General features: G+C 36.2%; 1 long non-coding RNA gene across 1 annotated transcript; it reads right to left on the bottom strand.

Annotated features, from left to right (window-relative positions):
- Positions 1 to 226: 226 nt before the first annotated feature.
- On the bottom strand, positions 227 to 5,545 carry LOC145694226 (uncharacterized). Its single transcript, XR_014132969.1, has 3 exons — positions 5,277 to 5,545; positions 2,269 to 2,373; positions 227 to 384 (listed from the first exon to the last, which is right to left on the bottom strand). It is a non-coding gene; the product is annotated as an uncharacterized LOC145694226 (long non-coding RNA).
- Positions 5,546 to 26,321: the final 20,776 nt, after the last annotated feature.

Below are 26,321 nucleotides of genomic sequence, written 5' to 3'. Positions count from 1 at the left end.
CATTAACTTCAATCAAAACATGCCATCCATTAATGGCCGAGAACGTTACAAATTATTGAACTTATATACATTAAAGAATAAGAAAGGCGTAACATAGAAAGAAACGAATAACATAACAATATACTTTATTGGATTACCTCTAATTACATATACTGCTCCACAATATTATCTTTTTAATATATTGAATAAGATTGTAATACGATTTTCTTTCGCATCTCAATGATATTAAAAGTTTCGTATACATGTTTTATTCTTGATTATGAAATGTATTATAAACGCATAATATTGTTACTAAAATAAATATTTTTTAAAAGAAAGTGAATTTTAACCTTCTCACTGATATATCATGAGATTCTTTCTTCGTGTGCTCCATTTTTCTTTTTTCTGAAATTAAGAAAATGGGAAAATTAATTCTAGGTATAATCAACATCACAACGATCAAAATTAAAATCAGATTATGAGGTTGCTGTTAAGTAAGGTTCTTTATGTTTAACTTTGAAGAGTAAAAATTACATGACGGATTCAACTTGGGACCTTTTGGCTTTAAACTATAAAAACGGGACTCAAAGGTATACAAAGTTACAATTACAAATTCCAAATTGAACTACAAATTACAAAAATGAGCTCCTCCGTGGCTAAGCGGTTAGCATACGCGCCTTTGGCGTGGGAGACCTGGGTTCGATTCCCGGCGGGAGCCCACGTGGTTCAGATTCCACGTTAATCAGTAGGTCCACGTCTCATATAGCCTCGCTGCTGAAACGGACGTTAAACTAAAAATAAATTAATCAATACAAATTACAAAATGTAATATTAGCGGCAGTTTCAAGTTTCTGAAAATCTACTTTTTTTCTTGCAGCCTTGGGCCCAAAATGTATTTCCTTTTCATACTTTATTCTGTTCAAGCACAATACAATGAATCTCAAATTTCAAGTTTAACTCCCAAAAGTCGTTCCATCTAAGAAACAGGCTTTCTCATTCCATTGTAAGATCGAAGAATGTTTTCCGATTTTCTGAAATATCGGAAAAAAATATATACTGTAAGTACGAATATATCCCCACCTTTCCGAAATAATATATATACAGGTGGCGGCAGTGCGAAGCTCAACAGTGGCGTTCTGTTTCCAAAGCTTAACCCTTTTAGGCTTTATAGTAACTTGTTACCACGGCGTAGTATCGTATTTGATCGCTTATTTAGGTTCTATAACAAATATTTAAGCCGGTTTTTTTTTATTGGTCAAGTCTAGGATGGACCAAAGAACACCCCAGATGCGTTTTGAAACCGGATGGTGAACTTGGCGACGCCAAGTGGGGGCGGAGGGGCGTGAAATTTTTCATAAAACAAATTTCAGAAATTTTTCACGCCTTTAACTTTCAAGATATCAGGTTGAAACTTTGCATACTGATGCGTTCACCATTAGGTATTTCTCATTCTTTTTGAGATCCCTATGTGAAACCAGTGTCGGGTACGAGGGGCTCAAGTTTTTTCGGAGGGGTCCGAAGCGGTGAGTTTTTCTGAAAAATTTCCGATTGTCTCGATTGTTCCGGTTGATGTGTACGATACGGACATGTAGTGGTACTGTTAGAAAGAGCTCGTTATACTGAAGAAAATGACGTTTGAACCATGACTGTACCCAGGCCCGGGCCAGAAGGGCGCAAAAATTTCGATTTCTTTTTTCCAAAAAAATCTCCCAGTTTTTTTTTTTTTATTTTCTAGTGTATAATACGGACAAGCGAATGATACCATTGGAAAGTATCCTCTATCCTTAAGAAACAAGGTATGAACCTTGATCCTACGACAGATATTAAGGAAGCAGTAGTTGTTTGAGTGAAAGTCTCAGGTTAACTCAAAAAATGGAAATCCTAAAAGGTTTAAACATTTCTATGTATTTATTTATAGTTTCGTATCTTAATCTACTACTTATGTAGCATGAATACAAATGAATAACAAGCTGTTCGGTGAAACTATCATTTTTCTTTTCAAAAGTTTTGTTAAACACTGAGTAAACACCCTGATATTTTTAAAAAATTAAATTAAACGGGTAACTGTAAGCAAGTATACTATTACTTCAATACAACACAGCTTCTTGGTATCGTAGAGTTTGTTGCCAGAGTACATTAAACTTCAGTTTCTATTCTGTACGTTATCTTGTTCGTCTACCTTATGTTCTACGCAATCCATTAAAACAACCGTAATATCATTTTACTACTTTGGAAATTTGTTGAATTTTATAACTTTAAACTATACTTGCTCAATAAATCATAACTAACCTTTGTTCTCTTCCCTCCTGTCTCTCCTTCGTTCGTCGCAGCCGATTCTGAATTATCGTCTCCACTTTTTCTCTGTAACTGTCCCGCAAGCTTTTTCTACGGATTCTGTGGAAAGAAGAATAAGTGTTATACTTGAGTCTGTGTGTATTATTTTGACATTCTAACATCTGCAAATCTATGAGATCTAAACTAGTTATAACCAGAAAATGTAAAAACAGCAACTAAAGAAGTTTGCAGCAATTAACGTAATCATGCCTGTTTGCCTCTAACCAGGGCCGTAACTTGTGGGGGCAGGGAGGGCAACTGCACCTCCAGGGAAGCTTCCCGCCGTTCGAGGGGGCCTACTTTAAGACAATGTTTTATTCCATATACTGTAATACATGCAATTATAAATGAAGCATCAAACAGGTTCACTACATTACATACACAAAACAGCACACAACAGGTAGATAAAACAAAAATGTGTCGTGGACCCACTTCAGTAAAAAATGTCTATATTATTAAGTGCCCCAGAAATCTTTATTCTTATGGCTTTGACATTTGTAAATATTGTCCCTTGAGTTAATTTGTCATGTACGGAATGGGCCCTGCAGAGAGCTGGAGGGCCCACAAAGAGTAAGAGAAAGATGGAAAGACGAGATCTATTTTCGAATTTTGTAGGGAATCCAAAACAATCTTTTGGAGGGGGCTCAAATATTAATGCTTCCCCCCAAAAAAAATCTAAGTTACGGCGCTGCCTCTAACTTTAATTTAGAGCAAGACATGATATACTATGTGTAATTGAAAGGAAAAATGTTATAAGGTAGATATTTGTAATCGACTTCAAAATGTTATCTATCTAACATTGAGCCCATCCGCATTTACTACGAAAATATATTTATCGCACATTAAATGTGTAACATAAAACTTGTACTTTTTTTTTTAAAAAAAAGGAGATAAACATATTTGAGTCATTGCACGTCAAATTATTACACTACAGCCCATTTTCAACCCACCCTTTTCTTTCAAGTAAATTTTATTTCCGTGTTATCCTGGATAAAAAATTCATTAACTGTCTTAGAAGAAATTATGAAATCAATTACAATTTTATCTACGTCCATTATAGCTTACAATTTAGCCTTTAAATATTAAGACTAAAACCAAGTCTTTAAATATTAAGACTAAAACCAAATTGATGATATTTTGACAATATGATGACAATATTTTTGACAATTTTTTATATTTCAGACGCGTGTCTCTGGCAACATGCTACACGTATGAACCTAACACTGCATTTCTACTAGGACAGTACTGCAAATGCCATTTAATTCTGGAGATGGTGTGCTATGGACTTACAAAACTTACAACCATTTGTTGACTTAAACCGAAACAATTAGACATAGACCCCAAAAACGTATGGTCCTCTCAATACAGACCGATTATACTATCCTCAAACCAGCTATAAATCTGTGACCAAGCAGAGATACGAAGGAGGACCACCGTTAGAAAGTTCCCCCTTAGTAACTGCATCTTAGTTATTTCGTCTCCGCTAGACGACCTTCAGAATTGGAATTTACAAACAAATTCTATATAACAAACAAAAAATTCGTTACCACCAAAAGTTGGTTAAAAAGCAAAGACAATAGAAAGGAAAATTTTAAAAAATCCAGTTTAAGAAAATTTAAATAATAGAAATTACTCTCATCAAAAGGTGAACTAAGTAAATAGGAATAAACTACATGTCCGGAGGAAAGCTTAAAATTAAATCGGATAGTTATTAGTACAAGTCCATCGGTGATGGAAAATAACGTTAAACTTTCTTACTGTGAGCTCACACACATGTCCCTCCACATCACACCACTCTGCCCCGAAGGAACCATGACAAACGCCATGAAGTATACAAGGAGATGAAAATTTCCTCTCACACGAAAACAAAGTAGGAAGAAAGTACTTAATTCGAATGAAAATAAAGTACAACAAAAAAACAGGAAAATACCGAAATAATGAAAAAAAACCATAGGATGTGTAAACCTGTATTACTTTTTCCTTACAAAATCTTCCTCGTTATTGGAAATATTGTAAATATATAATATAATATATGACACGATTGCTTCGTGTTCCTGTTTGGGCAAGCCATTCTTATGACAGTAAGGGTTCGATTCCTGTCTGTCCCTGTTCGGCAAAGCCATTCTTATGACACGACTGGGTTCGGTTCTCGTTTGTCCCTGTGAGGGAAAGCCATTCTTATGACCGGTAGGGTTTGGTTCTTACGTGTTTCCATTCGGAATAAGTAATTCTTATAACCCTACTGAGTTCGATTCTTGTTCGGTACGCCTTACCTATGGGGGGGTTCTAGTGGTTAGTGGGGAAAAGATTTCACTCCGCAGCTGGAAAAACCAGAATAAACGATGCGCAGACCTCCAAGTTGGATCTCGAACCAATTTGAACTCCGATTGAGGTCGCGACTGCGGGTGCCCACCGTCCTCGTCACGCCTGCTGACATCAACAGAATAGACACAAGTAGTAAAATATAATATCCACCATTTCAATAGTGATTCGTGTAGTGAATACAGTAAAGGTACTTGCAAACAAAACATATACATTAAGCAACTTTTATTCAATTAACACAGGTTGCGTATAATACTTACGTGTACAACTTTATTACATTTTATTAAAAAAATTATTTAAACATGTGCTAATGCCCTATAAGCCCATATTAATACTCATTTAGAATTTGTACGTAGGAATAATTATGAACAATTGGTTTCTTTCTTTCTTTACAAAAAAATACCACACCGTAGTTGCCGGTTAGAATTTACTTTGCACGATGCATTAACATTTAACACACGCTATTTATTCGCACTACACATTACTGCACTGCAAAGTGATGGATTTTGGGGGGGGGGGGGGTCATGTAGTTACTCCCAATAGAAAAATTTCTTATAGATCCTTGTTGTCCGTCCAATGGTCATAATTTGGGCTCCGTTCTGGTTGCTACTTCTCAACCACGAACATAATTAACCTTTTACCTGCATTGATTCCTTGTTCACAAAGTGTGGTGTTTCATTATTTTGAACATTATCCGCTGTTTTAGCATACGCCCATTGGTTCTATGAAAATTTTGCGTTTGAACACTTATTATGGTTCCACTTCCTTTTCACATAACTTAATTCACACTATTTTCAATGATGGTTGAAGAAATTTTGGATTTATCGATGGACGCAACATATGCAGGACAGTCTAGATAGCCATCATCATCAAGCACACCTTCGCGCCTTTCAGACTAAGCGTCAGTAAGTTTGCGCTAGTCACGACAAAAAAATACTTTAAAAATATCTATAACAAATATTCTTCACAAGGAATATATATATCGAAAGGCGTTAACTGAGTTCACCATTAATATGAAATAATTAAAATATTAAAAATAGTAAAAATATTCTTTGATTAAATTAGATTCGGCTGTACTATATTTTATAACGTCACGACCACATCACATCCCTTTTGTTCGATGAACAAGAAGTACAAGTCATCACTCACAGCACTGCCAACTCATTGAAAAAGAAAAACCATAACACAGTTTGAGTCAACGTATACTGGACGGAGCCTTATTCCACTTCAGCAAAGAGTAACTGGGAAAATTAAAATGGAATGGGAGTGAGGGGGGCCACACGCTCACAAATGGCGTGCGGAAGGGACGATGATCTTCTTAGAAGATTATCAGAATCCTGGAATCTTGAAATTATCCTCTTCCCAAAAGTTTATTTTTTTTTGGTTATTACTCCTCTTCTTTCTTCCTTCCTTTTTTTATTAATATTTAATTTATTATAGTTCACTAACACGTCACATAAACGTAGATGGGCTATTTTATTTTTATGGGCTATATACTCTAAATGGGCCTTTTTTGTATAGGATTATATTTGTCTTCATAACAATATTTGAATATGAGTTGAATAACATATTTATTGTCTATTGTATTTTCATTTTATATCATGTATATGTAACTTTCATATTCTATTTATTTACATCATATAACTAATATATTTCTTACACCATTACATAAATCGTAAAATTTCAACCTTTCTTCTCCTTTTTTTTGTAAGTATCTGACTCGTGTTGTTGCATCTTACACTAAATATCCTTATGGAATTTTTCAATATTTTAAACAGAATAAAATATAAAATGCAAAGATAACAATTTTGTACGTATATGTACTTACTTATGGCTAATTTTCAAAATATCTCTTATAGTGTAATATTTTCATTATTCAAACATTTAAAGTACAACATTTAAACAACACTATATCAACTTATGAGTTAATTTTAAACATAATGCAATAATACGATAACACAAATACAGTGAAACCTCTACTAACGGACACCTCTGTAAAGCGGACACCTCTCATAACGGACATATTTTTTAATCCCCAAACACTGTAATAGGGAAAAACCATGTTGACAAACCTCTCTAAAGCGGACACTCTCTAGTACGGACACAGACAGTCTTTTCTGTCTCTTATAGGTATTATTTACCTCCGTATTACGGACACTTTCTCTAGAAACAAGTTGAAAAGTACAGAAAAATTACATTTTCAGAAATGCATACATGTATCACCAAGGAAGCATTGTAATAACATTTTTTCTCAGCTGTTCAGAAACTCAGATGAATCGTCTTTGTTTAACAACACTCTCATATCCTTTGCTTGCATTCCACTCCCACCCACCTGTTTTAGAATCGAAAGTGATTGACAGTTGCCTGCCATTTGGGATGACACGTCATTCTACTGTTCCGGTGGAATCAAGCAGAAGACATGTTAGGTATTTTTTGTCCGCGTATTCGCATATTGTCTTAGTGCCTCTATTTGTAGACGGAAATCTTTCTAAGTCATTCTGCATCGAATAAGCAGTAAGGTGTAAGTTGTCGTGAGTTTTCGAAATGCCACGAGAAGCGTTAATGTTAAAATCGAATTGATTGAATTTTCGAAGAATACTGAGGTGTGCGAAGGATAGCTGAAAATTTTTGTATCGGTAAAACACAAGCACCTGAGATAATATGAAACCAAGACTAGTTAATAAAGTTGTGGTGTGAAAATGACAATGAAAATAGTGTCTCATTGCTTTGAACAAAGTTGGTGTGCAAGTAAATGTTCTTATAAAGTGCGGAATGAAAAAAATTCCTGTGTTAGGGTCGATGCTAAAAGCTAAGAATTTGGAGGTAGCAACAGAAATAAATGTTTCAGATTTCAAGGTCTCGAACGAGTGGTTAGAGAAGTTTCGGATTAGACACAAAATTTCTTTCAAAGCGATTTGTGGAGAATCCGCAGATGTCGACATGCCCACAGTCATAGAACGGTCTGATAAATTACCTTCAATAGTTTGTAATTACATATCACCTTATTTACTAATTTACGTAAGAATATATCGAAACCTCTCTGAGACGGACACCTCTCTATAGCGGACAATTTTTGATTCCCCACGGCTGTCCGCTTTAGAGAGGTTTCACTGTATATGAAATAAATTCTCTCATTAGTAAATAATTTTTTCAGAACATATTACATATTAAAACTTTATTTTCACACAATATTGACTAACATACGTTTTTGTCGAGATTTAATAAATTTTATCGGCGCCTTTAAGATTCACAGCTATGATTCTCTCTGACCACTCGACAAGGTCTGCCTGGCTAAATTTCGAAGATACCTACCCACAATAAATTATTTGTTTTCCACCCCGAGATGAGGCCGAATTATAGAACACAAGGTTAAAAATTGAAAATAATGGGATTTACCAAAATTGCTTACTTCGATAGTTAAAGAAATATTATATTACCCAACATATATAGGGGGGGGAACCTCATCTCAACGACTTGGTATATGTCTTTGCATGTTTTTCCATTACTTTGGAAAAGAAACATCAACGGCCATCTGGAACTCGCATAGCTAATCACAGATGCCTGCTTATATCATATGAAACAACTTTTTTTTTTACATTCCTTGAACTCTCTCATTCAATAACACGTAAGGATTTTGTAAATTTATCAATGCTAATTCCAACACATCGGATGAACACAGATTTTTACAATACAGAAAATTCAAATATTTGTCAACTTCCAACAATTTTTCCAAAATTTTGTGTATTCGTTCATTATTACTTCTCGACTGAACACTTTGAGACAAACATACTGGTATTGTAGTTAATGCGTTGCAAAGAACAGTTTCAACACTACTTTCTAAATCTGAATTTTTAAATTCGCTTGAAATCATGTCATGGTATTTCTCAGAACTATGTTTTACAGCTAAGTCTAACCAAATTTTTCGAGTTTGTTTCGTAGGTTTCCACACCTCAAGTCGATCTACTGAATGTGAACCAATTGATTTACCATTAAAGGATCTATCAATTCGAACACCTTTTCTGAATTTGATCTTTTATTAACACAGAGATAGGGTCCTTTGAACACATTAAAGAATTTTGAAATTTTCTTGTCTGTTGCGGAACTTAAGTACGTCTGTTTCAGAGAAACTAAGTCATTCACCTGTATTTTGTGTTTACTCTCCTGTTGTGAGTTGTACTTCTCATTTCGCTTTCGAATCACTTCTTTTCTTTTAAAATCTGCCATTACCAATTTATTGTCCCAACTTTCATTGTCATTTTCACTTGTGTCATTTGTAAAAATGCCAAAATGTTCAAAGATAGGTTTTTCAGTCTGAATATTCGGATGTAAACTAGCCGGACTCGCGCCAAGACTGCTTGATATGGAATAATTCAATAACACAACAACTTGCGGTATGAATTTCTCCCAGGAACCATGATCATCTTTACAAAATAGTCTAAATAATCTGTTCGTCTCCCGATGGATCCTCTCAACTGTGTTCGACGCCGGATGGTAGGACGTTGAATAAAATATTTTAACACCATATTCTTCCATTTTCTGTTTGAAATTTTTAGAAATAAAACAACTACCATTGTCCGCTAATATAGCTGAAGGTATTCCTAAGTGCACAAAGTACAATGATTCCAAACATTTAACTACACACTTCGTAGTAGCGTTCCGGATGGAATAAAGAACAAGGTAGCGAGTAAAAACATCCAAGACTGAAAGTATAAACTTATATTTTGAAGGAGATGTCACAAGAGGTCCGATGATATCAATCGAAATCAATCTCCTGGGGCCTTTCACCTGTATGGTTTCTAGAGGTCTAGCTGGGGGTCGAGTATCAACCTTTGTTCGTTTACACTCGAGACAATCGTTAATATAGTTCATCACGTCTCGCCGCATAGATTTCCAATAACAAATTTCGCTGATAAAGCTTACAGTTCTTTCACATCCGAAATGACCACGGTTGTTATTCATTTCTTCAATTACCAGATTTACTAAAGATGGTGGAATGCAAATTCTCCAACTGTTAGGGAAATGAAAGTTCTTATACAACAAAATTCCGTTTTCCACTTTGTAGAATTTCTCTACATTTCTATTTTGCATCTTACTATAGGGATCGTTTGGTTTCTCTAAAAATTTAATAATTTTACTATACTCAGGATGTTCTTTTTGTTTTTCGGTTAACTCTCCTGGTGTGAGGTTTCTGAAAAATGATGGGAGAACTTCTAAATTGTTTATGTCCAAAATTTCACTAGGAGGGGCTAAAACTATCCTGGATAATGCGTCACTGGCAACATTTTCACTCCGTGAAATGTGCTTTATTTCTAGATTAAATCTCTGTAGTTCTAGAATCCACCGAGCCAAACGAGAGTTCCAGTGGCGAATTTTATTCAAAAACACTAGTGAGTTATGGTCTGTGTAAACTTTCACGTGATGGCCATATAATAAATGTATCCACTTACGGATGGCAGTAACGATTGCATAAGCCTCTAATTCCATGATAGTGAAATTTCGCTGTGCACTATTGAGAGTCTTACTGTAAAAACCAAGTATGTGTTTTTCACCATTGACTTCTTGGAATAATATACTTCCAACTGCTACCAAAGAACTGTCTGTCACTAAACAAAAATCGCGATCCAACAGCGGGTGATTTAACAGCACCTCTTCAGATAATGATTCTTTCAACTTAACAAAACTTTGCTCACATTCGTCAGTCCAAATCCACCTTTTATTCTTTTTCAGAAGTTCAAACAATGGATTGGCTAAATGAGCGAAATGATATACGAATTTAGAACACCACTCGAACAAACCCAACACTCGCTTAAGTTCCTTTACATGTTTGGGACGAGGCAATGTTCGAATTGTTTCTATATATGAGGGATCCTTTTTCACGCCTTCAGGTGTGACTACGAAACCAAGTAATTGAAAATTCGTATTACAAAATGAGGATTTCTTTAAATTTACAGTCATATTAGCTTCTTCTAATTTTGTAAACAACAAATCAAAATTTCTAACTGTTCATCAAAAGAAAAATTGGTACAGAAATGTCATCAATATACGTAACTAATTTGTCGAATAATGCATGACCTAACACAACTAAAAGACAAGCCATTAATCCTACGCCTCCATTTGCGTATCCAAAAAGGATGGATGTAAATCTATACATTTTACCGTTCCAAGAAAATGCTGTGTAATGTCTACAATTTTCAGATATTGGAACTTGTGTATAGCTTCCTACTAAATCGATATTTGATACGTACTTTGCACCCTGAAACTTTAACAGCAGATCATCAATTTTGTTTACCTTTAAAAGTTTTATTTTTACATGCTTGTTCAAAACTGTTAAATCCACTACTATACGCATTTTACTAGTATTTTTCTTTGGCACGCAGAAGATTGGATGTGAATGGATTGACACACAAGATTCTATTACACCACCTTGTAACCACTCATCAATTTGCGAATCAATATGTTCTTTGAATTTATATGGTAACGTATATTACCTTTTAACTAAAGGTTGGTCAGTGTCTACCTCAATTTTATACTCAAATTTGGTACAACATCCGGAAATATTTTTAAAAATTTTCCTGTTTCAACAACAATTTGAACAATTTCTCTTTCTCAAAATCAGACAATTGAGCTTCCCTAACCTTTTCCCGTATTTCTGAAATTGAAACAAATTCACTTTCTATTTTACTATCAAATGTGTTACAAACTGCAACTCTATCTAACGACTTACAATGCGATTTTTCGATCTCACAATCTATCTCTGAAATTTGTTGTGAATAGTAATCAAACAAAAATGTATCTTCATTAGCAATTTCTAAATTTAGCACTTTCATTTCCTTTTTGTTACTACAAGAATTACGAATTTTATTATAAGCTTGATCAGAAAGAACAACATGATTAACCCATTCTTTTTCTAATTTTTGCTTTTCACTTACCAAATTATTTACTATGGGACATTCTACATTCACTTTTCCAATCTCATATAAAATTTCCGATTCATCATCACTATCGCTAGTAACATTCATTTTAGTTTCGATACCAACTTGAGACACAAAATTTACCTTTTTCTGTACATCACCTCTAGTCAGAATTTTTGTAACTTTAGTATTGTCAACTTGACCACCTAGCATAGGTACGTTAACGATTTCTCCTTCTTCTTCAACCGTAATAGAATTATCACCAAAATCTATCTTTGCCTTGGATTGAGTAAGGAAATTTCGACCCAACAAGCACTCAGTATTTAAGTCAGAGACAACTAACACACGTACGTCAAAACTAACTTTCCCTATTTCAATACACAATATTGTTTCACCTTGCACCTGTTTCTTTTCCTTACCTGAAAAATCCACCAACGAAATATGTGGAGCTGGTCGCAAGTGAGGATGGGAAATAATAGACGCTACTCGTTTCCATGTCTCTAAAGACAACAGGCTGACTGATGCTCCAGAGTCACACAAGGCCACTATTGGTTGATTTAAAACTTGTACCTTTATCTCAGCTGACCTAGATTGACTATTAAATTTTTGTTCTTTATCACTGCTTTCAGATGAATCGGTGTCCCAGCTTACAACATTAACTACGTTCTTTCCAATTACAACAAGCTCGCATTGCGAATCATTTTTGAGCGCATTTTGACTTTCAGTACCAAAATTACCATTCACATTACCAACTCTCCCAACCGCACTCGCGGTTGGAGAGTATTCTCAGTTTAAATTTTGATCTTTGTTTTGTGGGAGCATAACCCTTGGACTATAATATGGAAATTGTGGTGCAGATTGAGTATATGTGGGCATTGGCTGTGCTCGGTTCATACCTTCATCATGGTTACTATTTATGAAGTTCACTCTTTCGTTTTGATTTGAATTTTCATACTCGTGATCATCTTCGTAATTACTACGATTGTTACCTTGGCCCTCATTGCGATCATTATTTCTTGCATAACTATTCTTACCTTTGTTCCAATGGAACTTTTTCTTATTCGGACTTCCCTTCCTTTTGGGTCCGTCAAACTTACCTTTACCTGAATTTCTACACATGAATCACTACTTTTTGCGTGAACGGTGCAGGAGTTTTGTGTCTGTTTGGAGCGCCATTCTTATGACACGATTGCTTCGTGTTCCTGTTTGGGCAAGCCATTCTTATGACAGTAAGGGTTCGATTCCTGTCTGTCCCTGTTCGGCAAAGCCATTCTTATGACACGGCTGAGTTCGGTTCTCGTTTGTCCCTGTGAGGGAAAGCCATTCTTATGACCGGTAGGGTTTGGTTCTTACCTGTTTCCATTCGGAATAAGTAATTCTTATAACCCTACTGAGTTCGATTCTTGTTCGGTACGCCTTACCTATGGTGGGTTCTAGTGGTTAGTGGGGAAAAGATTTCACTCCGCAGCTGGAAAAAACAGAATAAACGATGCGCAGACCTCCAAGTTGGATCTCGAACCAATTTGAACTCCGATTGAGGTCGCAACTGCGGGTGCCCACCGTCCTCGTCACGCCTGCTGACATCAACAGAATAGACACAAGTAGTAAAATATAATATCCACCATTTCAATAGTGATTCGTGTAGTGAATACAGTAAAGGTACTTGCAAACTACAACGACTCACCAAAGGTAGTCGTCAACCTGGTTCGGCTAATAATATAAGTAGATTTCGAGTGGTAGTAATTGTTTACACATTAAAATATCTTCTGTGATTACATTTACTAGTATTCTCACCTTTTATATTGAAATCACAAAACGATGATACGTATTAAACAATTTTATTCGTTGATTTTCTTTGAACGAATATGCACATAGACTGTATTGCAATCGTACATGTTTGTTAGGTATCTATCAACAACTACATAGCAACTAATTATACAATAATGTATATATCTTATATATTTTGAAAACATTCTTCTTTTGTTATTTTTAAATTAACATTATATCTGGTATAGTGCTTATGTAGAAGCACTTTCTGCCCAAAAATACAAGTAATTATCAATTTATACAAGTATCTCGTTGTATAAAAATGTCGCCCGACGATGGGACTGAATATAAAAGTTACAAGGAAGCTTGGTTTTTATATTTAAGAACCACTGGTCCGTTTATAAGAACAATATTCCATAATTACGTCCTTTACATTTTGATCGACCCTCGCATATATATAACATTATTTATTTTCATTCATATAAATATATTTATAATAAATCTTTCATTTCATTATCATTTATCTTTTATTACATTAATATATATTTTATTATTAAAACGTCGTCGCTTATTTATATAATTAACGAAGGGTACGAATTCAAAATAGTAAGAAGCAATTACATTTTAAAACATGAGTCACCATGATCAAGGGCGCATTATATATTAATTACTTTAGATGATACTCTACAGTATGCATTGTATCAATTAGGCGTCAGAATATAGAAGAATCTTATTCAAGTAACATATAAGATTGTGCATGAAGACAGTCGTTGAATAATTAGCTGAATAGAATGAATCATATACTTAACATAATCTTTTTGACAATTAAGTTTCAACATAAATCAAATATACTATAAATAACCTTTGCTTTTAATGAATCGAACTATAATTCTTCATATTAACAAGAAAGAATTAAAATCATTTGAAAATTATCATTTGTTGGAACAAATGTGAAAAAAATATTTGAGTTCATTAACTAATCCTATCAAGTATAATGCTTGTATATCGAAGTCATAAGAATTGTTTTCATTATTGATATTAACACATAGACTTAAAAATAAATATTCACAAGAATCTATAGCTGGTATGGGTTTAACCCTTACTTCATTAATTAGAGTCAGTTTAAATTTGTATTAGCATATGATTCTAATAAAGTACATTGTACTGCACTATCATGATTAGGTTCCGCAATATTTTGTACATGTATGGCGTCGTGATTCTGATTTTGATACGAAGTGCCATCTCTTGAACAACGATTATGTCTATACATAGAATTTGTAGCATTTCTAGAATTTCGCCATGTATTTCGATTGTTTTTATGTCTACTTCGGTTGAGTGATCTGACATAATTATTGTCACGATTGGTTAGGTTATTTTGATTCGCAACATAGCTTTGCCTATTTTGCTCGTTCTGATTGCTTGAATTTACTCGGTTTAGGTTATGTTCCGTATCGTTCATACTACGGATATTTAGATTCCGAACAGGTACAAAATGATCTGAATTATTTTTACTTTTACCTACTCCTGCTTGTTGATTCAAAGCATGGTATTGATTTTCATAACATTGAACAAGCATTAATAAATGGTTAAAACTCATACACTGGGTAGAAAACAGGATCTGTTGTAGTTTAAACGGTAGCAAATTTCGAATTGAGGCTATGATTCTAGATTCCGATTGCAATGGATTTACAACTTTTAATTCGTTGTATGTATTTACAACAAACTCGACAACAGATTTGTGCAAACGAGGATTGAAATATTGGTTTCTAATCGTGGCATCTCTGTTTGCAAGCAAAAAGTCATTTTCGTAATTTGCGATTAGCGCTGCTTTGAATTCCTCATACGTACTAACGTGATCTCGTACTGCTTTAAACCATAAAGAACATGGTGGGAGTAATAAATGAGGGATTAGTTTCATATATTGTGATCTATCTATACACATTATATTGCACTCGTCCTGAAATTTTTCTAGGAAAGAAGTAGCATTCTCATTACATTTACCACTGAACTTACTCATAGCACGTATTTCACTCATCTTTACGCTTAACTTTACCTTCCTTTTATCATTCCGTGTTCTTGTTGTGTGACAATTCCTACCTATGGCGTGATGTGTAGTTGCACCATCTCTTTTCCGCCCATCTGTACTCCTCGGATGAATTTCTTCCAAAATAATGTCCTCATCAGATACGGGTGAAGGCGAAGTCATCTCTTGTGAACAAGGGAATTCTACACGATCATTATCCATGTTGTTGTGGTATGTGTTGTCCTTGATCTGTAGTGTCCTGATTTTCTCTTGTAAGGTAGCTATCAACTGTGTATTTACACGTATCTGGTTGGAGTTATCCGTGACCTGAATCTTTTGTTGCTGTACAGAAGATTCTATTACTTCCAAATCCCTTTTTACACCACTGACTTCTTGGATTAGATGGTTTTGATTATCCTGGCAATCCTCAGATATTCTTTTTAATTTTTCATCAAACTGCGAAGTGATGTCATTCATTGCCTGGATAATAAATTGTTTCGTCTCATCTGACTTCTGCTCCAATCGTCTGTTGGATTCCTCGGACTTCTGCTCCATCGTCTGCTTTAATTCTTCATATTGTCTGTTGGATTCCTCGGACTTCTGCTCTATCGTCCGCTTTAATTCTTCATATTGTCTGTTGGATTCCTCGGACTTCTGCTCTATCGTCCGCTTTAATTCCTGCTTCATGGCTTCCATATCGTCTTTTCGGCTTTGTTCTTGCCGCTGTAAGACTAGTAAAATTCGGTCTTCTAATGTCATTCCTGGTGCTGCACTTTGCTCACCGTTATTACTATCACTGGTTCCTTTCTCCATTGCCTCACCGTTCATTTCTCTTGTGATTATTCTACCACTTCTAAGTCTTGTCAAGTTCGTAGTCATTAACCTTATTACAGAAGTAAATTCACCCTTACTTTACTTCGGGATATGAATTTACAAGAATCCCGGGTGAGGTAAACCAAAATTTTTACAACGACTCACCAAAGGTAGTCGTCAACCTGGTTCGGCTAATAATATAAGTAGATTTCGAGTGGTAGTAATTGTTTACACATTAAAATATCTTCTGTGATTACATTTACTAGTATTCTCACCTTTTATATTGAAATCACAAAACGATGATACGTATTAAACAATTTTATTCGTTGATTTTCTTTGAACGAATATGCACATAGACTGTATTGCAATCGTACATGTTTGTTAGGTATCTATCAACAACTACATAGCAACTAATTATACAATAATGTATATATCTTATATATTTTGAAAACATTCTTCTTTTGTTATTTTTAAATTAACATTATATCTGGTATAGTGCTTATGTAGAAGCACTTTCTGCCCAAAAATACAAGTAATTATCAATTTATACAAGTATCTCGTTGTAAAACAAAACATATACATTAAGCAACTTTTATTCAATTAACACAGGTTGCGTACAATACTTACGTGTACAACTTTATTACATTTTATTAAAAAATATTTAAACATGTACTAATGCCCTATAAGCCCATATTAATACTCATTTAGAATTTGTACGTAGGAATAATTATGAACAATTGGTTTCTTTCTTTCTTTCCAAAAAATACCACACCGTAGTTGCCGGTTAGAATTTACTTCGCACGATGCATTAACATTTAACACACGCTATTTATTCGCACTACACATTACTGCACTGCAAAGTGATGGATTTTGGGGGGGGGGTCATGTAGTTACTCCCAATAGAAAAATTTCTTATTGATCCTCGTTGTCCGTCCAATGGTCATAATTTGGCCTTCGTTCTGGTTGCTACTTCTCAACCACGAACATAATTAACCTTTTACCTGCATTGATTCCTTGTTCACAAAGTGTGGTGTTTCATTATTTTGAACATTATCCGCTGTTTTAGCATACGTCCATTGGTTCTATGAAAATTTTGCGTTTAAACACTTATTATGGTTCCACTTCCTTTTCACATAACTTAATTCACACTATTTTCAATGATGGTTGAAGAAATTTTGGATTTATCGATGGACGCAACATATGCAGGACAGTCTAGATAGCCATCATCATCAAGCACACCTTCGCGCCTTTCAGACTAAGCGTCAGTAAGTTTGCGCTAGTCACGACAAAAAAATACTTTAAAAATATCTATAACAAATATTCTTCACAAGGAATATATATATCGAAAGGCGTTAACTGAGTTCACCATTAATATGAAATAATTAAAATATTAAAAATAGTAAAAATATTCTTTGATTAAATTAGATTCGGCTGTACTATATTTTATAACGTCACGACCACATCACATCCCTTTTGTTCGATGAACAAGAAGTACAAGTCATCACTCACAGCACTGCCAACTCATTGAAAAAGAAAAACCATAACACAGTTTGAGTCAACGTATACTGGACGGAGCCTTATTCCACTTCAGCCAAGAGTAACTGGGAAAATTAAAATGGAATGGGAGTGAGGGGGGCCACACGCTCACAAATAACGTTACTAAATAATATATGGACGTATTTATGAAGTTTCGCAAGATATCAATACGCATATTTTTTTTTTTTTTATTATAAGCCCTCCACACTGCCCTGCCATTGCGCCACTTGGCGTCTTATCAGCAGTCGCATCTTCCCCAACTGATCTTTTGGTTTAATCTCTCTCTGATTTTTTAATTTTCTCTTCTCTCTTTGATCAGGGTTTGGGGCACTATTTTCTTGTCTGGTATCTTAAAAATTTTGACCAGACGTACTTTTCTATATTTTATTTTTCTTTTCTCTCTTTTGTTTAATTGTATATTACAAAAGGTGTACTTATTTGTTCCAATGCAACTACATTTGTGCAATTACATAGTGCTACATAATAATAATTAAGTGCATGGTGCATTACTACAGTGCAACTAAATTACATGCAATATTACATTACAATATTTAACTACATTTGATTACTATAATATTTAACAATGATATTTTATTGTTTGTTACTGTCCCTTGTCTATCCTTCGTGACTTGGGTGGTAGAAGACCCTGCTGCCTGCTCCATTGTTTGATTTCCTTCCTCTCCGGACTGGTGCCTCTTCTTCCCCTCCGGTTGCCTGGAAACACTGTTGGTGTAGTTTCCACTATGCTGGAATCGGCTGCCAATTCCTTTTCTTGCCATATGTCTTCTTTCCTTTCCTCTTCTTTCGGTGGCACCTGTATGCGATTTCTTGGTTGGACTTTCTTTCTACTACCATCCAGTTCACTTCCCATATTGAAGACTAACCTCCACCTTGTAGCTTGAACACTATTATTATCACTACAACACTACACTACAACGTTTTCGCTACACATCAATTTTCACTACACTACACTACTAATTTCTACACTACTAATTTTAACACTGATTTGCTGCATACATGCAGGGTAATACACAACTGTCCTGTCAGTCGTTTATTTAACCGTCCTATCGGTTAAGGGGGAAATGACTCCTTTCACCTTAATTTTGATTTCTGTTTTGTCTTCTTCTTCGTTCCGTTCTTCTTCTACTCACGTACTCTTCCTGGAAAGACTTAGAGATATGGTTGGTAAGTTTTTCGCAGTATTCATATAGAACCTGATCCCGTAGGATCTCATTTTCTGTTTTATTGGCTAGAATTAAAAGCTCTCTTTCTTCTGTTCCTATTTGCCGTGTGTTCATACATTCGAAGATTATGTGTTTCGGCGTGGCTTCCGTTTGTCCGTCGCATTCGCAGGTGGAGCGTTCTGTTAATCCTAAGCTGTGTAATTTCTGCTTGTACGGTCCATGTCCGGTTATATAGTGTATCATTCCTTTGGTTGGACGTATATGTGTCAATGTTAATCTCTCCCTAACGTCAGGGAAGAACTCGTACACTCTTCTTCCTTTATCTGAATTGTCCCAGAGATGTTGCCATTTTCTGAGTATCAATTCGCTTATCTGTTCTTTATTATTTGCTGGTTAGTTTAATATTTCTTCTATTTTATTCCTATTATTCTTTTTTAGCCAGTAGTATGCTGCCCGTTGCTGTATTACCATGTGCAATGGGGGTATTCCTAATGCTACCAAAAGTCCATCCTTTGACGTCGTGTTATATGCGCCCTTAAACCTAATGAGTACGTTTCTTTGAATTCTGTCAACCATCTCCGCATTTTTTCTATTGTTTAGACGGTGTGCCCAAGCGCTAGATGCATATGCTGTAATTGCCACCATTATTGCATCGTGATATACTTGTATTGTTTTGAGTGGCAGATGGAAACGCCTTTGACCAATGGTGATTATTTTGTTCATGATAGATGTAGCTTTTTCTTTTACGTATTTTACGTGCTGTTGAAAGTTTAGTCTATCGTCGATCATTACGCCTAAATATTTTGTTACTCTTGTTCTTTTAACTATTTTATCTCCCACCCTTATAATAGGGTCTCTTTGCAGCTGTCCTTTCATCAGCATGTACGTCGTTTTTTCTGGTGACAGTTTCAACTTGTTTTGTTCGCACCATTGCTGTATAATTCCTACTACTAATGCAGTTTTGCGTTCAATTTCATTTCTTGAGTCTCCTGCAACTATCACCGTTAGATCGTCGGCGTACGCTACCACTCCTCTTACGTCTTGATTGTCCCTTAAATGGTTTAAACATGGCTCCATCACTATGTCCCAGAAGATCGGTCCACATACCGAGCCTTGTGGGCATCCTTCAGTTGTGTATTTCCACTTAGTTGTTTTGGGACATGTAAACTGAACTTTCCTATCTTTACAGTAGTTCTTGAAAATTTTATACAAGTATATCGGACATTTTAGGTTTCTTAGGCTTTTGAAAAGTGCTGGCCACCACATATTATCGAACGCACCTGAGATATCTATAAATAATCCTAATGAATATTTTTCTTCCGTTGTTTCTATTATCTCCAATACTTTATTAATGGCATCTTCCGTTGATCTCCCTTTTCGGAATCCGTATTGAGACATGTTCATTTCCACGTTTTGTCTATGGATAGTCAATCTGTTGACTAATATTTTCTCGAATAGTTTCCCCAAGCAGTTTATCAAACAGATCGGTCTGTAGGATCTTGGCTTTATTGGATCTTTGTCCTCCCCTTTTTTGATTATGATCACTTCTGACTCTTTCCAGATTTTGGGGAACCTGCCTTGTATTATGCACTCGTTCATGAGCCCTGTTAACTCGGTGACTATTTCCGTTTTTAACTCTTGAAATACTTCTGGTTTTAGTCCGTCTGGCCCTGGTGCTTTCTTCTTCCTGAGTGAGTCTATGGCTGCGCTGACCTCTTCAACTGTTATTTCCCTGACAACCTCTGCCTCTCTTCCAGCCTGATATTCGACTACGTCTTGACGTCTTATTTCCTTCTGTACTTCGCTGTCTTCTTCCTCTTTGTCGTCTGGCAGTAGAGTGTCCATTAAGAGCGCCATTGATTCTTCCCAGTTTTTTGTTTTCGATCCATCAGTCCTTTCTAGCGTTGTCAAAACTGTGGGTACTTTGATCTTATTCGATACTATTTTGTAGGGCATTCCCCACGGATCTAATTCGAGTTCTTCCTTTACAAACTTCCCCCAACTCTTAGTTTTTGCTTCTTGTAGTTTATTTTCAAATTCCCTTTTAGCGTTTCTATAGTTTTCTAGCCGAACTTGTCTTAGATTATCTGGGATAGTCCTCTGATATGCCTTTCTCATCTTCCTATATCTTTGTTTTAGTTCTTCTATCTCCTGACTCCAGTAAGGTGTTCTCACATTTCTTCTTTCGACGTTCTTCTGTGGTGTTGCGGTCCTGATGGCCTCCTGCAGTCTTCTTGTTAGATGTTCAGCACTTTCGTCGATATCGTTCCTCGTTTCTGCTTTTCCTTGTGCGTATCGTTCTTTTACCTTCCTCCAGTTTATGTTGTTAACATTGTATCTTAGTTTGCCTTCTTCTTCCTCTTCTTCATCTGTGTCTCTTCTTTTCCTATGTCCATAATTATTAAATTATGGTCGCTTGCAGTGACATTATCCATTACTTTCCATTCTTTTATGTAATCTGACATGGTTCTCGTCGCCAGTGTAACATCAATGTTGCCGGATGCTCCTGCCCTGTTGTGGAAAGTGGATGGGTTTCCCGGTTTGTTGATAATCATCAGATTTAATTCTGCGATTAGATCTTCAAGTAGTTCTCCTCTCTCATCTGTTTCGGTATGATGCCACTGCCCTGATTTTGCATTTGCATCTAAGAGGTATATTATTTTTGCATCGGAGAAGGCGTTAGTTATTTCGCGTAGATTGTTTAAGTAAGGTTCAATGTCATGGCTAAACTGGAAGTAGGAATTGACTAACAGGAAGTCACTCGTGTCCGCTTTTACTTCGATACAGTTTGTCCATTCATCACAGAATTGATGAATTTGTATTATTTTCACCTTGTTACTGAAGTTCAGAATAGCTGCCATCGGCATATCTCCATTGCAAACTGTTTGTGTATTTAATGGCATAAAAGGTACCTTCCCTTTTTGTGTGTAAGGTTCCTGTAGACATACTATGTCTAGATCCTCTTCTTCGACTAATTTCCTAATTTCGTGAAGGACCGTTTTCGACCTACTTGCATTTATTTGAGCTACTCTGATGTTATGGTTGTTTTGTTGTGACATAACACGTGGGCCATCTTTGTGACGGATCATGTACAGTCCTCCCGTGTGTTCTCACGAATTGTCTGTAGATCTCATTTATGTCGAAGATTTCATTTCTTCTGTCGAAAACTTTCACAACATACGCCATAAGTTCAAGTGGGTCCGTGGGAATATTTTCAGCTTTTAAGGAGATCCTATCTATTGCATCTATTTGTGGGAAGTGGGATGTTTTTCCCTTTCTCGTGTAGGTTCCTTATTAGTATTCTTAGGGCCATTGTAAGCGTCTTTTGATCCTCTAGCCTTGAGAGTCTTAATGCGTCCTCTATTTGCTTGTACACTCGCTCAGGATTAACGTTTGTATGCGTGGTTTCACCTGTATGACCTGTTGGTTCTTGACCAGCACATTCCCTATCACTATGGTTTTTCACCTGTGTTCTCATTTGGTTTACTCTCCTGTGTGGTTGTTGGATTTTCAACTACATGATCATTGTCTGTTGTATTTTCTGTTTGTGTGCCTGTGTTTTTCTTACTTATAGTTCTAGTTTTGTACGCTATTAGTCTTTGCAGGTCCCTTAATTCCTTGCTTAGACTTCTCCTGTTCTTGGGTTGGTTTTCCTCGTGTTCTTCTTCTATGTTTTTGAGACCCCTAGTCGCCATAATCTATTTTGGCGATAGTCCTCTGCAAAATTAATTTATATGTTAAACAGTCCTTCGTCTTGTCTGCTTTGCAGGTTTTCTTCCTCAGTGCGCATGGTATGCATACTGCTTTTTGCTCTTTCTTCCCGCAATCCTTTTTCTCGTGTGATTTACCGCCACAGTGTGAGCATACTGCCTGATTTTTGCAATATTTTGCTATGTGGCCGTAGTCTCTACATTTCATGCATAGTGGCACTGATAAAAAGTCTTTGACTGCTATGGATTCGAATTCTACATAGATTCTTTGATCGCGCAAGAGCTTCTTCCTTATATCCGGCGACACCTCTACTACGTGATGACATGTCACTTTATTACGTGGACCTGTTCTGAATTTAGGTTTGAACACGTTCTTGAAATCCTCGAGATCCATCTCGTCTTCGTAATTCTGTTGATGGATGATCTCCACCAGTTCTTCTTCTTTTATGTCTGACGGCACATTGTACATGATGACTAGTGGTCTCTTCTTCTTCTGCCTTTCGCACGTTAAGGTTTTCCGGATGTTGTCATTCCTTGTAATTTTTGTTATGTCCTCTTCACTTTCGGTTTCTACTATTAAGGTGTTGTTTGTTGCACGCATGGATCTAATTTTAATTTTGTCCTTTGTAGGGTTTAAGTTCCTTGTAAATTGACGCTCTACCTCTTTGATGTTCTCATTTTGTTTACCTTTGATGAACAAGGTATGTTTCTGCTTGTCTTTATTTAGTTCTATCTGCCTTTGTCTCTCGTCGGTCGTAGTCTTTAGTACTTCTGCGAATGTTGGAGTACTTTTTTCTTGAGTGGCTTTCCGTAATTCTTTATTCTCTTTTTGTAAGAGTTCCACTTGTCCTTGTAATTTCGCTTGTTCTATTACTAGCCATTGGTTTATTCTCTCTTTTAGTTTTGCTAATTTTGCCTCGGTTATGTTGAGGCCTACTTCTAGGATTTCATCTACGAATTTTAGGTCCTTTCCTTCCTCTTCTGTATCTTTCCTATTCGTATCCGTAGGAGTCATGGGTTCTAGTCTGACCACTGGTTCTCTTGTGTCTCTTTCCGTGTATCTATCTTGAAGCATCATCCTCCTTTGAGGAGGAGGTGATCTTCTAAGTGACATTTTTCTCGGCTAGAGGGTTTCCCCTCTGCCTCTTTGTTCTGTTCCCTGTTGTGTCTGTCCTGTCTATCTACTCTTTACCGTATAGCGAATTATACTGACCTCTTTGCCGCCAAGTTGGTAGAACCAAACTTAACGTTGCCCGGGGCTTGCCACGTGGAGGCGGGTCAGTCTTCAGGGTGCTAATTTCTCTCTTACTTCCTCTCTTTTGCGCACTAATCTCTCTCTTCTCTAGTGCACCCTGGGGCCCAAGCAGGAATTCGCTATGGTTGTGGCGTACACACTGCACACAACCATACGGGACCAGCCCCAATGTCATTACATTATTCGTCTTCACTTACACACCGAATTGCGACTAATTTCCAATCAACCTCATCTGGTCGATATACCTTTTACGCCAAAACTTTAAAACTGAAAATTTCTATAGTTACGTTGTACGTGTTAATCCAACTCCGATATTCGAAGAAAAGACGCTTCTACATCTCCTACTCCCAGCTTCTAGAAATCTGAGAGCTAAAATCTTTAACCAATGACATTTCTTCTATCCATCTGTGGCAGATGTGACGAAGAAAAAATATCACTGCTAGCATTTGCTAGTAATTATTTCAACTTAATAAATATAAAGGATACTGTAAATAATAAACTTTACTATTATGATCCCAAAAAAATTGATGCTATAGACCTTTTACGTTTATTTGTTAACTGACATTTCTGTTTCTTGGCAAAGCGCTGATACTTAAATACACGATAAAAAATCTATACAGAAAAGGGGGAGGGTATGAAAAGAGTTTCTCTCTCTCTCTCTCTCTGTTAATCATTATAACGATAAGTTACACACTGATGTATTGAAATGCGGGAGCGTTTCAGGCAGAAAAGAGAAAAAATAACTCAGGGGAAAAAATAAATAAATAAAAATAAAAAAATTAAAATAAAATAAAAAACAAGTGCATAGAAATATACAATTTGGCGACTACTATCATCTGAGTATCTATGATCCAGCATCTTCAGTTTTTATTGTGCAGTATTTTCAGTACTTATATTACAATATCTGCAGATATGTTTAAGTAGATAAACACTGCATCTAAAAGTTTTTAGTATATCGTAGTGTGAAAGCGTATCTTCACTATAAAATAATGCCTTCAGTTGACTTGAAGAATTCTCACTTTACGAAACGATGGCTCAGTGGTAGAGCGTTCACCTCTGGTGCATATGGCCCTGGGTTCAAACCCTGTTCCCGCCAAGTGAACTTTGTGGTGGACAAACACCATGTGCGTGGGTTTCCTCGGGGTTCTCCCATTTTCTCCCACTTTCATCATTCCACCATTTAATTCATTCCTCATCATCACCACCGTCTCATTTAGCGTAATAGGTATAATCGTGGGACGTCAAACTCAAAAATATAATTTTCATTCATTTACGAAACGACGGCGCATAAGTGATTAGAAGGGGGAAGGGGAAGCAGGTGAAGAGAAGAAAGGTAAAAGAAGGAAAAGAGGTGGACTCAAGGAACTTGTGCTATTGTCGATTGGGGCCAGAGGGAGGGTTCATCTTTAAATTATTTCTTTTTTTACTTTTCTTCTCCTTATTTAAATCTAACAATACACATTACTGGCTTGTGCTGTATGCAACTTCGGTAGAGACTAAGCACCGCTTGGCGAATACATGTTCACCCCATTCCTCTGAGCAGACGAGAAATGATGCGAGAAAAGCTTTTAAGCGATAACTAGAAGTGTAAAATGTCCATGAGCTCTCATTATACTCTGAAACAAACTAGGCCTAACCTAACTTGATGTAAATGCACATAATAATGGAGCTGTTATCTACATCCTTCCAGAACATTTCATATAGCATCAACATATTCAAGCGGCAGGGGTGCAGAACACTGACTCGCCTCCCATTCAGTTGTAATAAAACAAGAAAGTAATGTACCCTACGGGGCTCTAACAACCCGCCTTTATAAGCTATTGCTCGCTATGTGAATTGAGGGGTTCATCCAAGCAAACGATTCCACCAAATAGAAAATTTATGGGTAAAATATGATGGGAAACACATTTCGTGAAGAAATGAAAGTGTGAATATGAGTAATTACTGTCAGTGCACACCATATTAAAATGAATTCGAGTGATAGTGGAAGTATTTTATGTGTATATGTGTTTTTCCACTATCCTCGCTTAGCCTATAACTCTCGTAGCCGAGACGCCCGCTCCCTACGGACGTACGCCCTCCCTACCGCGCCTCAGCCTTGATTCGGGAATATAGCATTCGTGCTTTTTATTGGTCACCTAGCACAAGTTGGTACATCATCATGCACTGCAAGCTTTATGCCACACACCCGTAATTTTTTTTTATGAGGCTCAGGCCAGTCTTTCAGAACCGGTATCCGCAATGTCGTTGCTGTTGAGTTTAACGTCCCGTTCATCAGTAAGGCTATATAAGATGTAAACTTACTGATTAACGTGGAATCCGAACCACCTGAGCTCTCGCCGGTAATCGAACTCGGGTCTCGCACGCCAACTGCTTAGCCACGGAGGAGCTCACATCCGCAATGTATTTATACTTATGGTATTACTGCTGTATTGCCAGAATACGAAAATAAGAAAAGGAATATTATTTAGTTTCTCACCCAAAATA

The sequence above is a fragment of the Thermobia domestica genome, chromosome 9, assembly GCF_964235325.1.
Source record: "Thermobia domestica chromosome 9, izTheDome1.hap1.1, whole genome shotgun sequence".
Lineage (NCBI taxonomy): Eukaryota > Metazoa > Arthropoda > Insecta > Zygentoma > Lepismatidae > Thermobia > Thermobia domestica.
This window is presented reverse-complemented; position numbering and strand designations above follow the sequence as displayed.